Here is a 15,451-nt window from a genome sequence, read left to right as displayed (position 1 = left end):
ATTTGTATGTATGAGATCCCAGTCTGTACATGTTGCAAGTAATACTCACTGGCTTTAATTTTTTACTTGCAACACGGACCCATTATCCCAGGAGATTTGTTGTCCAGTACTTGTACAACAAACTTTCGTACAGCTCTGCGGATTTATACTGAGCCCAGAGCTGGTAAACATTTTGTGCTGCTGATTTAATGTGGGACCGAATCTGCCCTGCATCAAGGAGATTAGTCTGACAAATGTGTAGGTCTTCTAGTACCCTCATATCCAACCCATCTCTCTCTCTCTCTCTGTCTGTCTCTCTCTCTCTCTCTCTCTCTCTCTCTCTCTCTGTCTCTCTCTCTCTGTCTCTCTCTCTCTCTCTCTCCCTCTCTCTCTGTCTCTCTCTCTCTCTCTCTGTCTCTCTCTCTCTGTCTCTCTCTCTCTGTCTCTCTCTCTCTCTCTCTCTCTCTCTCTGTCTCTCTCTCTCTGTCTCTCTCTCTCTGTCTCTCTCTCTCTGTCTCTCTCTCTCTGTCTCTCTCTCTCTGTCTCTCTCTCTCTGTCTCTCTGTCTCTCTGTCTCTCTGTCTCTCTGTCTCTCTGTCTCTCTGTCTCTCTGTCTCTGTCTCTCTCTCTCTGTCTCTCTCTCTCTGTCTCTCTCTCTCTGTCTCTCTCTCTCTCTCTCTCTCTCTCTCTCTCTCTCTCTCTCTCTCTCTCTCTCTCATATCGTTTTGTATTTGATAAGATAAGAACTTCACGCTGGCGTCATATATTCCAAAAAGGGTTTAAGAGTTGCAAATAAATGTAATTGACTATAGGGAATTGTCGAGGCAAATTCGAAACACAGTTTTGTATGTAATTATGATCAGGAAAGAGTGGGAAAGAGAGAGGCATTGCATTGTACTACTTATGGTTGAAAAGCGGGGCTGATGAACAGCCTTTCTTTTCCGCTTTTAACACATTTCGGTTGAGTACACAGGCATACACATCTCCCCCCCCCCCTCTAGAAAAAAGCACACTCATACTTCAAAACACACGCACACGTCACCCCACACACACACACCACACAAATGCGCTCTTTGCCCCATCCTCTAAACGCGCTTATTTTACTAACCCGCACCCACCCATAGTAAAATCGCAAACACGTCCCGAATCCCCATATCTTGTCAGTTGGTCGTCCCTACGCTTCTCAGATCGAAACTTACGCAGATTTTGTATCGCAGAAACCTTTACGGATTTTATTCGTGCAGGCGTACTAGCGCCTTCCTCTCAATACTATGAGGGGTGAGACCTCAGACTGGCGTTGTCACCAGCGGGTTCCCGCAGGGCTCTGTACTCGGCCCTATCTTGTTTCTGATATACGTGAATAATCTTCCAATAGGTATAGACTTATTCCTCTCAATGTTTGCTGATGCTAAAATTATGAGAAGGATTAAGACAGAGAAGGACAGTAAAAGGCTGCAGGATGACCTGGACAGACTGAAGAAATGGTGCAACAAAGGGCGATTAGAGTTTAACTCGAGCAAGTGCAATGTGATGAAGATAGGTGGGGTGGGGAGCATGAGGTCAAACACAAGGTATCAGCTGGGAGAGGAAATCCTTCAGAAATAAGAATGAGAGAAAGATCTGGAGGTTGATATCACACAAGACCTGTCCCCTGAAGCCCATATCAAAAAAGTTACATCAGCGGCGTATACGAGGCTAGCGAACATAAGAACAGCCTTCAGAAACTTGTGTAAAGATTCATTTAGAACCTTGTATACCTCATATATCGGCGCAATACTGTAATATGCGGCTCCAGCGTGAAGTCCACATCTAGTCAAACATAAAACGAAGTTAGAAAAGATTCAGAGGTATGCCACCAGACTAGTCCCCGAGCTGAGAGGAATCAACTATGAGGAAAGATTTCTGGAACCGAACCTCACGACACTGGAAGACATAAGAGTTAGGGGAGATATGATCACTACCTACACAATTCTCAGAGAAATTGACAGGGTAAATAAACTATTTAGCATAGGTGTTGAGTGGACATAGGGACACACATATGGAAACTTAGTATCCAAATGAGCCACATGGACGTTAGAAAAAACTTTTCAGTATCAGAGTAGTTAACAGATGGAATGCATTAGGCAGTGATATGGTGGAGGCAGACTCCATACACAGTTTGAAATGTAGATAAGATAGAGACCAATAGGCTCAGGAATCTGTTCACCAGTTGACAGTCGAGATGCGGGACCAAAGAGCCGAAGTTCAACCCCCGCAAGTACAACTAAGTTAGTACATCCTCTAAGCATCTGATGAAGTAATCATCCAGACCATAATGTACCATCCACGTAAGGTCAGTGCTGGAGTATGACGTTCCAACATGAATGAATCTCTGATCTCCATAAGCACAAAAGGAGGAAATATTAATACCAAAAAGGCTTTAACAAGCATGAATACAGATGTGAGATGAGAGAAGAGCAGAGCCTTATAAACATTCAGGGCCAAATTTCGACTCGGTGCAAGACCTCAGCACAGCGCCCACAACCTCAGAGGGTGGCAGAGGACACGCTCTGTCTCCAGCCACAACACGGAAGGAAAGGATACAGGTGGAAACTGGAAGGACAAGCCTAGAATGTCAACATGAGAGTACTCCGTCACTGGAAAGGTCACGCAGCAAGTGGAGCGAGCTAGAAGTGGAGGAAAAGGCGGGCAACCAACCTTCCAACCTTCAGATAATTTCCATTGTTGAGAAATGGAACCCTGTTTAAGCTTATCAAGGTTCTAGGGCAGCCATGCATTGAGCTTTTCCAAGAGGAAACCCATAACAGAAGCAAGATTTTCTTAAAACCATTTACCACTAGGTGAACAGAAACATCAGGTAGAAGGAAATGTGCTCAAACGTCTCGGCCCTAACGCGGGAATCGAAGCAAACATCCTGCCAACAGAGATATGATTCAAGACCACGAAGTCATTCCCAAACACAGAGAAGCCTATAAGTTAATATAAGCCTATAACACTGGCCAAGTGAAGACGATAAGTGTTATCTACGTCAATATAAAAAACTAGCAGGGAGTTTGAGAACTATCAGGAGAAAGCGCCAAGCTATTACGACTATATAACACTGGGATGTAATCAGAATAAGGACTTGGGATGGGACAAAGGGAAGGAGAAGGAAGGAATATAAAAACAAAAACACCTTGCAATGCAGGCGAGGAGTCACAATAACGTGGCTGAAGTATGCTGACCAGACCACACACTAGAAGGTGAAGGGACGACGACGTTTCGGTCCGTCCTGGACCATTCTCAAGTCGATTGTCTTGCAATACAACAGTGAAACAGTATAACGAAATTCACAGCCGGAATAATTCTAAACACCGAACTTCATGATGACACTGAACACAGAAAATATGAGATGGGTCCCACTTCAGTGAATGACTTGCAGTGGGCGAGGAGGTCTTAAAGGCGTCGGCCCTGCATTCTCAGGGGGATGATGATTATTTACGTGGCCAACCTTAAGGGTGAAGGTTCCTCCAGTGGCGACCCTACAGGGTGAAGGTTCCTCCAGTGGCGACCCTACAGGGTGAAGGTTCCTCCAGTGGCGACACTACAGGGTGAAGGTTCCTCCAGTGGCGACCCTACAGGGTGAAGGTTCCTCCAGTGGCGACCCTACAGGGTGAAGGTTCCTCCAGTGGCGACCCTACAGGGTGAAGATTCCTCCAGTGGCGACCCTACAGGGTGAAGATTCCTCCAGTGGCGACCCTACAGGGTGAAGGTTCCTCCAGTGGCGACCCTACAGGGTGAAGGTTCCTCCAGTGGCGACCCTACAGGGTGAAGGTTCCTCCAGTGGCGACCCTACAGGGTGAAGGTTCCTCCAGTGGCGACCCTACAGGGTGAAGGTTCCTCCAGTGGCGACCCTACAGGGTGATGAGTATTTACGTGTGACAGCCATTCACGTGACAGTCGGTATTTTACGTGGCAACCCAAACACATTTATGGTTCTTCGTGTGGCACTCTTCAGAAAGAAAGGTTCTTTACGTGACAAATCGTATCAGGTAACGTCCATTTACGTGATAGAACAAGATGAAGAGCTTTCACCTGGCAGCCCTTTAGTGTGATAATTGTATGTATGCATGGCAAAACTCTAAACTATCTTTATATCAGTTATTTAGGGAAGGGGGGAACTTTTGCATAGTAGATAATTAACATCGTTATTGACAAAAAATATAATTTTGCCCTATCAGAGCAATTTAATTAATTAGGTTACATTGCGTTGAGGGCGCTGTTTATATTCGCTGCCATACAGGATCACATACACGACGTTAAGTCTAAATTATAGATTTTGACGTGGAGATTGTAACCTCATAAAATATACATCATATTGTGCACGTTTTAATTTACGAATATGTAAATTAAACTTTCAGTTAAAGAGATGGATTCAGAAGGGATGCAGCTTCCTTCTTGAAAATGGACAAGGAAAATTTGGGTAAGTGGTTAGGATGTTTTCCTGTATCCCAAATTCATTGTAGACGATGAGGCACAACGTGGCTATGAGTTGATAGCCTAACCTAAATATCCGAATAAGAGGAAAGGCGACAATTCGGTCCGTCCTGAACCATTATAAAGTCGACCTGTTGATAATCCAGGACAGACCGAAACGTTCGTCATTCCCTCATTTCCAGTTGTGTGGGTTGGGTATCGACGAGATGCATGGAAATAGTTATTTATTGGATAATAGAATAGGCCAGGTGGTCTTAGGGTCTTTTACAGTTGGCCGGCTTTTTACATTTTAGGCCGGCTGACTTGGGGAGCCGGCCGGCCGAGCGGACAGCACGCTGTACACGTGATCCTGTGGTCCCGAGTTCGATTCCGGGCGTTGGCGAAAAACGATTGACAGAGTTTCTTTCACCCTATGCCCCTGTTACCTAGCAGTAAATAGGGATCTGGGGGTTAGTCAACTGTCACGGGCTGCTTCCTGGGGGGTGTGTGTGTAGGGTGGAAAAAAAATTAGTAGTAGTTAAAAAACAGTTGATTGACAGTTCAGAGGCGGGTCGAAAGAGTAGAGCTCAACCCCCGCAAGCACAACTAGGTGAATACAACTAGGTGAATAAAACTAGGTGAATAAAACTAGGTGAATAAAACTAGGTGAATAAAACTAGGTGAATAAAACTAGGTGAATAAAACTAGGTGAATAAAACTAGGTGAATAAAACTAGGTGAATAAAACTAGGTGAATAAAACTAGGTGAATAAAACTAGGTGAATAAAACTAGGTGAATAAAACTAGGTGAATAAAACTAGGTGAATAAAACTAGGTGAATACAGTTGGACATTCAGTAGTGTTCCAGTGAATACCTTAACGATTCGCCATAAGGTTTACAGGCTAAATACTTCTGTAATCGCTGAGCCTAATACTAACTTGCCTATAGACAAAAGAATTCGCGCAACATGCAATATTTCCATCACATTGTCTGGTTCGATCAGTGTTGCAGACCATACAATAAACATTCAATACTGCAGCTTTCAGGTCGTTTGACATTACTTGAGTTCTTATAAATCTGAAGTAATCGTTTGAATGCTTTTAATCATTGCATTAGAGCACCCAAAGGCACAGTCCTCGGGCGATCTAATCTACAGCCTCAACTCGCCAATCTACAAGCATGCTGTCTAACTCCAACATGGGATGGAATGCATTCAATTTTTTTTATACAAGTTATTGACCAAGCTCATACAAATGAAATAATTTCGTGAGATAGAAACATTTTTTGGGTAAAACTTTTGAATATGCAAGGCTTTTAAGAATTTTTTTGGGGAGTGCCAACTCTTTAAGGGTGACGATCCTTCAGCGCGAGTCTTTCAGGGCGTGAGCGCTCACTGGTAACTGGACAACTTGTGCGGCCACTCCTCTGGGACCCAATTTGCATCACCTCCCACCAGGGGGATGGGTTGGGATGGGGTGGGATGGGGTGGGGGAGCAACAGCGCTAAATCAGGGCTCGGGGTCACCTAACAAGACGCCTCCTACTCCCTTTCCCTCTCCCCCTTCCCCCTTTCTCACAATTTCTCTTTACCTCTTTCTGGTTCTTGTTTCTCTTTCGTTCTGACCTTCACAAGCAGTCCTTTCTACTGAATTCTAATTCCTCTAATTCTTCTTCTTCTTCGTTTTCTTACATATCTTTCTCTTGGTGTTATATCCTAATGTTTCCCATCCATATATTGTTGTTTTTCCTTAGGTTTATCCACTTTATTTTTTCTTCTAGACTTCCTTGCGTTATTGTTTCTCACAATTTACTTAACGATGTAGATAAAAAAAATCACGTGAAGTTCCCGTTTTTGTCTGCACTTCAGTCTGCTCTCTCATTTCCTTTTGTTCCTATTCCTCCTCCTTTTCTTATATTCCTTTCATCACAATTTGGTAATCACAGGAGGTATCACTTTTCTGTACCAGTAAATCTAAAGATATAATTTTGTTTATGTATTAATCTGAAATAAATGGCTCTCCCATCACTTTCTTCCCTTCTCATTCCCCTTTCGATTCCCCTTTTCCTCTTCCTTTCCCCCCTTTTCTTGTCCTCTCCTTTTTCCCCCATCCCAAGTTCTCTTCTTCCGCTATCCAGTCAATCCCACCACTGACGAGTGCTTCACATATAACGTAAAAACAAATTGTTTAAAATATTGAATGTTTGTGTGTCTAAATTCATTCTGGAAGTGCTTTAAATAATTACAAATCCCCAAACGACACGAGAACTGAAAACCACATAAACATTTCTGAAAACAGTGGGATTTTACCGGAAGTAAAGGTATTAGTTGCGAAGAAGAGTCGCTCGGCTTCAACTCTCTCATGTGCTGTCAATAGTTACGTAAGGGGTCCAAATATAACATTGATTTTGTGGTTCAAGTTATGACTGCTGAACAGAAAATAACAACAATAATTTTGCTCATTTCGAAGCGCATTATATACTAAAATAAGGCGGAAATAAGTGAAGTATAATGTTAATATGATGGTATCGTCAACTTTCTAATTATCACCTTCTTTAATCCATTTGACAGTTTATTCCTTTAATTTCGTACAGAAATGTGCATATTTGTGTCCGAAATGATAGTTTTCTTCTCCAATGCTCTACATATATCTGTATGACAGTTTTTTTTCCATTTGAACAATATATACGTGATTATAAACGACATATTTAGCCACTTATGTCGGTAGTTTTGTCGGGAAAATCAGAGTACAAAAATTCTTATATATTCAAATTTCTTATATCGTTTCTAATGTGATATTATTCGGCTTGTAAAATATTAATTAGAATATAAAATACTACCCTTCAGAGCGAGGAACGATTTATTCCAACTTGCAAAATTAATATGTCTAGTAAAAAGAAAAAAGTTCATGAATTTCATATTTATATCCGTAAGGCTTTTTGGAGAAAGCTTCTTCATCACTCTTCAATTAAACTTGGGCATACGTGAGATCACTTAGGCTTCCTCAGAACGGAAATGTTAAAGATATCACGCCAAGCCAGCATGAGTACATAGAAAAACTGCGTGAAAAGGACAGAAACTGGGACTGTGAAATGGAGTGAAAAAACGATATCCAACCACTTGGCCCATCGAGGATCATACGCCGGCTCGAACAAGAAGCGAAGCCGTCACTCTACCGACCTCTTCAAGTGGGTTAGATCAAATCTACATTGGTCCTATGGGATGAAAGTACTAGGGCCAAACGTTAAATTTTCTTCACCTAATGCAATCCAACCACTTGGGCTGGACGGTAGTGCGACGGTCTCGCTTCATGCAGGTCGGCGTTCAATCCCCGACCGCCCAAGTGATTTAGTACCATTCCTTCTCCCCCCCCCCCGGTCCCTTAGCCTGACCCCTTCCCAGTGCTATATAGCGGTAATGGCTATATAATCGGGCCTTGCATAGTAGGCTGAGAAGTGCGTTCTGGCTACTAGGTACGACATTATATATATATATATATATATATATATATATATATATATATATATATATATATATATATATATATATATATATATATATATATATATATATCGCACACTCCTGCAAATACAGACTTGGCTGGGAAAATTAACATTTTCGCATCGACACATTTTCTCTTTCGTCTTCTCAAGAGGCAGACGAGATATGCAAATGTGGCTGCCACACTTTGTTTACCATGGAAGCAGGCAGCTTGCGCCAGCCCAAACACTTCTTTCAACAAGCTAAATAAACTTATTGGCTCCTGTGTCTCTGAAGACGTGTGTGTGTGTGTGTGTGTGTGTGTGTGTGTGTGTGTGTGTGTGTGTGTGTGTGTGTGTGTGTGTGTGTGGTGGGTTGGTGTGTGGGAGAGTGGGGTGACAGGTGCGTTGATTAGTATGTGTGTGTGGTGTGTGTGTGGTGTGGTGTATGTGTGGTGTATGTGTGGTGTATGTGTGGTGTGTGTGTGTGTGTGTGTGTGTGTGTGTGTGTGTGTGTGTGTGTGTGTGTGTGTGTGTGTGTGTGTGTATACTCACCTGTTTGTGCCTGCAGGATCGAGCACAAAACGGGAAAAATTGGATCTCGTTTTTCTAGCTTTTGGTTGTTGAAAGTAATGAATCCTGCCCTACTTCTTTATCATACCTAGTCTTAAAGCTATGAATAGTGTTTGCTTCCGCAATGTGCTCCTTTGGTTCATTCCATTTCCCCACTACTCTCCCGCTAAAAGGAACCTTTCAAACATCTCTATGACTCATCTGAATTTCGAAATTCCACCCATGTTCCCCTGTTCAGCTTGTATTCCTTGTAAATATTTCGTCTATTTCCACTCTGTCAATGACCTAAGTATTTTTTATGCTATTATCATTACCTCCAAGCTCCCTCCCTTTTTCTAACGTCGTCTGGTTCAGTTCCTTCAGTCACTTTTCATATCTTTTCCCATTGAACTCCGGTACTAGCCTCGTCGCAATCTTCTGAACATTTTCTAGTTTCTTTATGTGTTTCTTCAGGTGGGGGCTCCATGATGGGGTTGCATACTCTAAAACTGGTATCACGTAGGCCGTGTAAAGCGCTCTGACTGCCTCTTTACTTAGGTTCCCGAATGACGTTAAAACTTTTGCTAGCGTAGAGTACGCTACTGTCGTTATCCGATTAATATGTGGCTCAGGAGTTAGATTTGTTGTTCTCTTCATTGTGTACTGACCCTTTGATCTCCTGTCACCTAGTCCCATTTCCATAACTTTACACTTTCTCGTGTAACTGTAGTAGCTATTTCTCTGACCTTCTCTGCAGCTCGTTCAAGTCCTCTTGAAGTATCTTACAATCCTCATGTCACATCTCGTCGCATTAATTTTGCGTCGTCCGCGAACATCGACAGATGGGACTCGACTCCTGTAGACATATCGTTTACATAAATCAGAAATAGAACTGGTCCCAGCACCGATCCTTGAGGTACTCCACTCGTTACGGTTCGCCATTCTGACCGCTCGCACCTAACTGTTACTCTCTGGATCCTGCCTGTTAAATAATTCTTTACCCACTCTAGGGCTTTTCCGTTTACTCCCGCCTATCCGTCAAATTTGAATAACAGTCTCCTTTTCGGTACTATGTCTAAGGCTCTTTGGAAGTCCAGAAAAATGCAGTCTTCCCATCCTTATCTGTCCTGCCTTATCCTTGTTACTTTATCATAGCATTCCAGAAGGTTTGTTAGGCATGATTTCCCTTCTCTGAATCCATGTTAGTGTTTGTTTGCATACCTAATGTTCTCTCACACATACCTAATATGTGTACTCACCTATTTGTATTCACCTATTTGTGCTAGTAGGGGTTGAGCTTTGTCTCTTTGGTCCCGCCTCTCAACTGTCAATCAACTGGTGTACAGATACAGGGTGTGTACTCACCTAATTGTTCTAGCGGGGGTTGAGCTCTGACTCTTTGGTATTGGTGTGTGTATTCACCTAGTTGTATTCACCTAGTTGTGTTTGCAGGGGTTGAGCTTTGCTCTTTCGGCCCGCCTCTCACCTGTCAATCAACTGTTTACTAACTACTTTTTTTTTCCACACCACACACACACCCCAGGAAGCAGCCCGTGACAGCTGACTAACTCCCAGGTACCTATTTACTGCTAGGTAACATGGGCATTCAGGGTGAAAGAAACTTTGGCCATTTGTTTCTGCCTCGTGCGGGAATCGAACCCGTGCCACAGAATTACAAGACCTGCGCGCTATCCACCAGGCTACCAGGCCCCGTAGCGTGTATTTGTGTGTGTGTGTGTGTGTGTGTGTGTGTGTGTGTGTGTGTGTGTGTGTGTGTGTGTGTGTGTGTGATATGCATTAGTACCTATACCTCTACCGCTACGCGTCTTATCATATCTCTTTTATTCATATCTTTGTCTCTGAAGTGTTTCTTCTATTGTATCTGGCTCATTTAGACTCTTTGTTTCAATCTATGGCCCCTTGTTTGCGTACCCTCCTTTTCAAGTAGTCTGTCCTAGGTTCCCCCCCCTGATAAATTTTAATGTAGTTACCCCCCCCCCCCCTGATAATTTTTAATGTAATTACCCCTGATAATTTTTAATGTAATTACCCCTGATAATTTTTATTGTAGTTATCATGTTTCCCTCCCCCCCCCCCCTCTCGACTATTTTCCAATCATTAGATTTTTCTCATACTTCTCATTTCTGGAACTAGTTTAGAGACGTACTTTTGGACTTTTTGTAGCTTCGTTGTGTGTTTGAGAAGTTAAGAACACCACGGAGCCTCTGATTATTTTTTTGTTTTTTTTTTTTACATTTTCGTATTCTAATTTCTAATGACAATTATTTCGGCGCGCCTAGCTTACGCCATTGATGATAACCGGTTGACATAGGCTGAGAGAGACAAGGTCAGAGTTATATAAATCCCTTGGTCTTTCTCACTGCCTAATTGCTTTTCATCTTGTATCGGATGTTTTAGTTAATTGCTTCCAGCTTCATTACTTGAAGTTATCCTCTAGTTGCTGTTTGTTGAATCTGACTCTCAGTTTGTACTGGTTATCACGTAGCTTCCTGTTATCTTCTATCATAACAATCTGCAATATTTTTTAACTAAGGTTCAACCCATCACTTGTCTCGTTTGAATTTGTTTCCTCGCTAGGTCATATAGATTATTATCTGGTGTGTGTGTGAGGCAAGATTTAACCTTACAGAACAAAGCCGATGTGTTTTAATAGGCACTTTTCTTGTTCCTCTTGCCTCGCTTTGTATGCAAGGGACACGGGCCCGAACTGCTTCCCTGTCCTTCATATATTGAATATTAGCGTACATTGGCTGTTTTGAACCTTTTTGGTAGTTCACCTGTTTTCAGTGACATTAATTTAATCATATTTTGCTCGGTCGCAAAAAGAGAGGTTGCTAGATACTACAGAGATTGCCCTGCGGTGCCAGGATCTGTCCATTCATCTCTCTGCTTCCCATTCTCACTCCCTGCGCAGACTCCAAGTCACAATAACGTGGCTCTTTCTTGAGTGAATTTATGTTTTAATTTTAACTCTCGTCATGTGACAGTTTCCCCGAGTTCGTTCACTCTGTAATGTCACCTATTTCAGTTATTACTTTCAAGCTCTCACCAAGCTGAGTCTTCATAAATTCTAGCTTTCTAATCCTATAAAACCTCGGCTATTGATGACTGCAGTGTGTGAGGTGGGTGTTATGGGGCGACAAACATGTTGTAAGTTAGTTGATTAGGACACGAGCCGTTTCGCAAGACTGTCCCAGCCGTACTAAACAAATGCTCATTCTGGCGCTCGATGACTGTGTGCAAGCCTCGAAACACTTCAGATTCACCTGACTGGCAACGTCTCTGATTACATTTTTTTTTTTTTGCTCTCCCTCTGTGTCTTCAGAAAGATTTATGGGGAAATAAGACCCATCGCGCCGTGGGCAATTCCCTCCGGCCCCTCACCGCTACGGCTGCTGTGAGAAGAGACAGCCAGGAAGCGACCAATATGCCGAAACCAAAACAGCTCGGGTTTGGCATTCCCCTGGGCAATGGAGTGGCAGGCCCGGCAACTCCAGCATAAATTTCCAGCATCACAGACTAAAAGGCCCCGATTAAAGGGGATTTTGGAAAAAAAATGTCTTCAACTTGGCCAGAAGGGACGGCAGCAATACTCCGTGTCCACCGTCACTTCACTCTTCCTCTATCCATTCTTACATACACGTTTCAATGGTAATTTAATGCTAATATTTGGTGAACATAAAATCAACTACTGTTAGGATGTCCAGCGGTGCTGTACCTTTGCCCCATTCCCCCACACCCTCCCTTTTCATTTATGAAAGTTGCTGAAAGCCTATACAGTGTGTTAAAATCTAGTACTTGAATGATGTTACTCTGGCTGGTTCCCATCATTCCCACCAGATCAAACAAATACCGGAGCTAGGAGTCAACCAAAATCCTCATCACAGAAACAATACAAAATAATTTCCTTAAAGCAAGACAGTTCAAGCAATAAATATTTTGTCTTAAATCCGCATTAATGATTCACAGGAAAATCTTCAATAGCAGTAAGTATGAAGTACATGATCATCAATACAATTTTGCCCACATTGCTTAAAGAGACTCCAGGTATCTGAGGTCCAATTGCGAAAATTGTTAAGGAACTAGGAACCTGACTCACCGAAGAGACCCAAGAACAGCCATTTCTCTAGATCCTCGGTTTTGCAATACAAATAGAATATGCACAATTCTTAAAGCGTTCTGAAAACTGTTAAGGACCAGTTTCCACACCTACTTCTTTTCAGTCATAAAGGTACAACAAGGAAATGACACGTTGTTCATCGAGCCTCAAGTTAATTTAGAAGTGGTGGTCCAGTTGGACGGTTCCATTGCACCCTTATTGTTCTGCAAAGCTGTCCCAATGAGATCACATGCAGGTTAAACAAACAGATTGACATTTGGCTTCTGAATGATAGCACCAAGGTGAGTACAACTGTACATTCAGATCTTCAGCAAGTGGATTCCCAAAAGTGAGAATATGGGTCTCATTCTCAGCCAGTATATGTATGAGATAATTTAATGGAGAAAACCAGTCATTAGTGCAGTGAAATCGGTTTTATGCAATGCCTCGTATATTTTGCCCACTGAGAGTCCACTGCTAGGAGCGCCACTGGGTGCCACTGTCAAGGGTGCACCTCTCGAGTAAAAATTGAACAGCTTGAAGAGGATAGAACAGAGAATACTCGATTTGGATGCTCACTATTCTCTCTAGTTTGGCACGTGGTGCCCGACCTTGCCCTCGGTAATATAGTTCTTTTAAGGAATGCACTCACTATCGACAGTCAACAACTTGGGAAAAATGATGGGTTAATTTTTGTTCTCCAATGATATTCCTGAGCGGGCCTTAAGGCTCTGACTGGCACACTAAGTCTTCCTCATTTTCCGTTTTTATATTACGTAGGCGGTGTGAGAGTATTTATGATCCCCACGTTTGCTTCAGTAACATTACGTCCTGTGTTTAACAACTTCTGCTCGACTAAATCTCAGCGGCAGTCTTATTTGAAGTTAGTAATCACATGGGCATTCAACTTTGACTGGAATTGCAGTCTCCGGGAAATGTCAACGCTTCCAGTCATGTGAGGTTATAGAAAACACAAAAGGCAATGCTGACGGGTCTTCTGGTATTCATTTCATCGCGCATTGCTACAAATAAGTCAGTAAAGAAGAGGCTACCAGATCGTCTGCGACACTTCGAGTTGGATTCACGATCTTAAGTTTACGGAAGGAACCAGCATCGTCAGCAATGCTAGATAGTGCTTCTGCGATGAACAGAGTCGGCCTCCCTAGCGGTGACGGCTATTCATGATGTGGATTTTTGGAATCGCCATTGAAATATAGCTCCGATTACGCCTTTATCAGGCGGGGTCTTATGCATAGTTTAACCATTCCCCTCGCCGTCCCTATCTTTATCGAAGATCCCCACATCGGCGGAAGTAAAGTGGCAGACCAATATGGTCTCCATGGTTTCATTACCATAAGCCAGAGCAAAAAAAATACTAAACACAAAAAAACTCAACGACTTAATCTAGACAAGCTTTGCTTCACCCCGATGGCTGCTACAACGAGAGACAAATGTGCAGCCCAAATGCCAGGGGAAAGCATCCGGATGGGGTAACCATGATGCCCTGGAAGAGAAGTACAAGTGACTACACAGTGACAAACACCTATAACCGGAAGGGGAAAGTGTGTGTGTACTCACCTATATGTGCTTGCAGGATCGAGCATTGACTCTTGGATCCCGCCTTTCTAGCTATCGGTTGTTTACAGCAATGACTCCTGTCCCATTTCCCTATCATACCTAGTTTTAAAAGTATGAATAGTATTTGCTTCCACAACCTGTTCCCCAAGTGCATTCCATTTTTCTACTACTCTCACGCTAAAAGAAAACTTCCTAACATCTCTGTGACTCATCTGAGTTTCCAGTTTCCACCCATGTCCCCTCGTTCTGTTATTATTACGTGTGAACATTTCATCTATTTCCACTTTGTCAATTCCCCTGAGTATTTTATATGTCCCTATCATATCTCCTCTCTCCCTTCTTTTCTCTAGTGTCGTAAGGTTCAGTTCCTTCAGCCGCTCTTCATATCCCATCCCTCGTAGCTCTGGGAGAAGCCTCGTCGCAAACCTCTGAACCTTCTCCAGTTTCTTTATGTGTTTCTTCAGGTGGGGGCTCCATGATGGCGCGGCATACTCTAAGACGGGTCTCACGTAGGCAGTGTAAAGCGCCCTAAAAGCTTCCTCATTTAGGTTTCTGAATGAAGTTCTAATTTTCGCCAGTGTAGAGTACGCTGCTGTCGTTATCCTATTTATATGTGCCTCAGGAGTTAGATTAGGTGTCACATCCACTCCCAGGTCTCTTTCTCGAATCGTTACAGGTAGGCTGTTCCCCTTCATTGTGTACTGTCCCTTTGGTCTCCTGTCACCTGATCCCATTTCCATAACTTTACATTTACTGGTGTTAAACTCCAGTAGCTATTTCCCTGACCATCTCTGCAGCCTGTTTAAGTCCTCTTGGAGGATCCTACAATCCTCGTCTGTCACAACTCTTCTCATTAATTTTGCGTCATCTGCAAACATTGACATGTATGATTCCACTCCTGTAAACATATCATTTACGTAAATTAGAAAGAGGATTGGTCCCAGCACCGATCCTTGAGGTACTCCACTTGTTACTGTTCGCCAGTCCGACTTTTCGCCCCTTACCATTACCCTCTGGCTCCTTCCTGTTAGGTAGTTCTTCACCCATACTAGGGCCTTTCCGCTTACTCCTGCCTGCCTCTCAAGTTTGTATAGCAGTCTCATGTGCGGTACCGTATCAAAGGCCTTTTGGCAGTCAAGAAATATGCAGTCTGCCCAGTCTTCTCTGTCCTGCCTTATCCTTGTTACTTTATCATAGAATTCTAAAAGGTTTGTTAGGCATGATTTCCCTGTCCAGAACCCATGTTGGTGCTTGTTTACAAACCCAATGCTCTCCAGGTGCTCAACAAGTCT

Source organism: Procambarus clarkii, chromosome 16, assembly GCF_040958095.1.
Source record: "Procambarus clarkii isolate CNS0578487 chromosome 16, FALCON_Pclarkii_2.0, whole genome shotgun sequence".
Taxonomy (NCBI): Eukaryota; Metazoa; Arthropoda; class Malacostraca; order Decapoda; family Cambaridae; genus Procambarus; species Procambarus clarkii.
Note: the sequence above shows the minus strand (reverse complement) of the source record.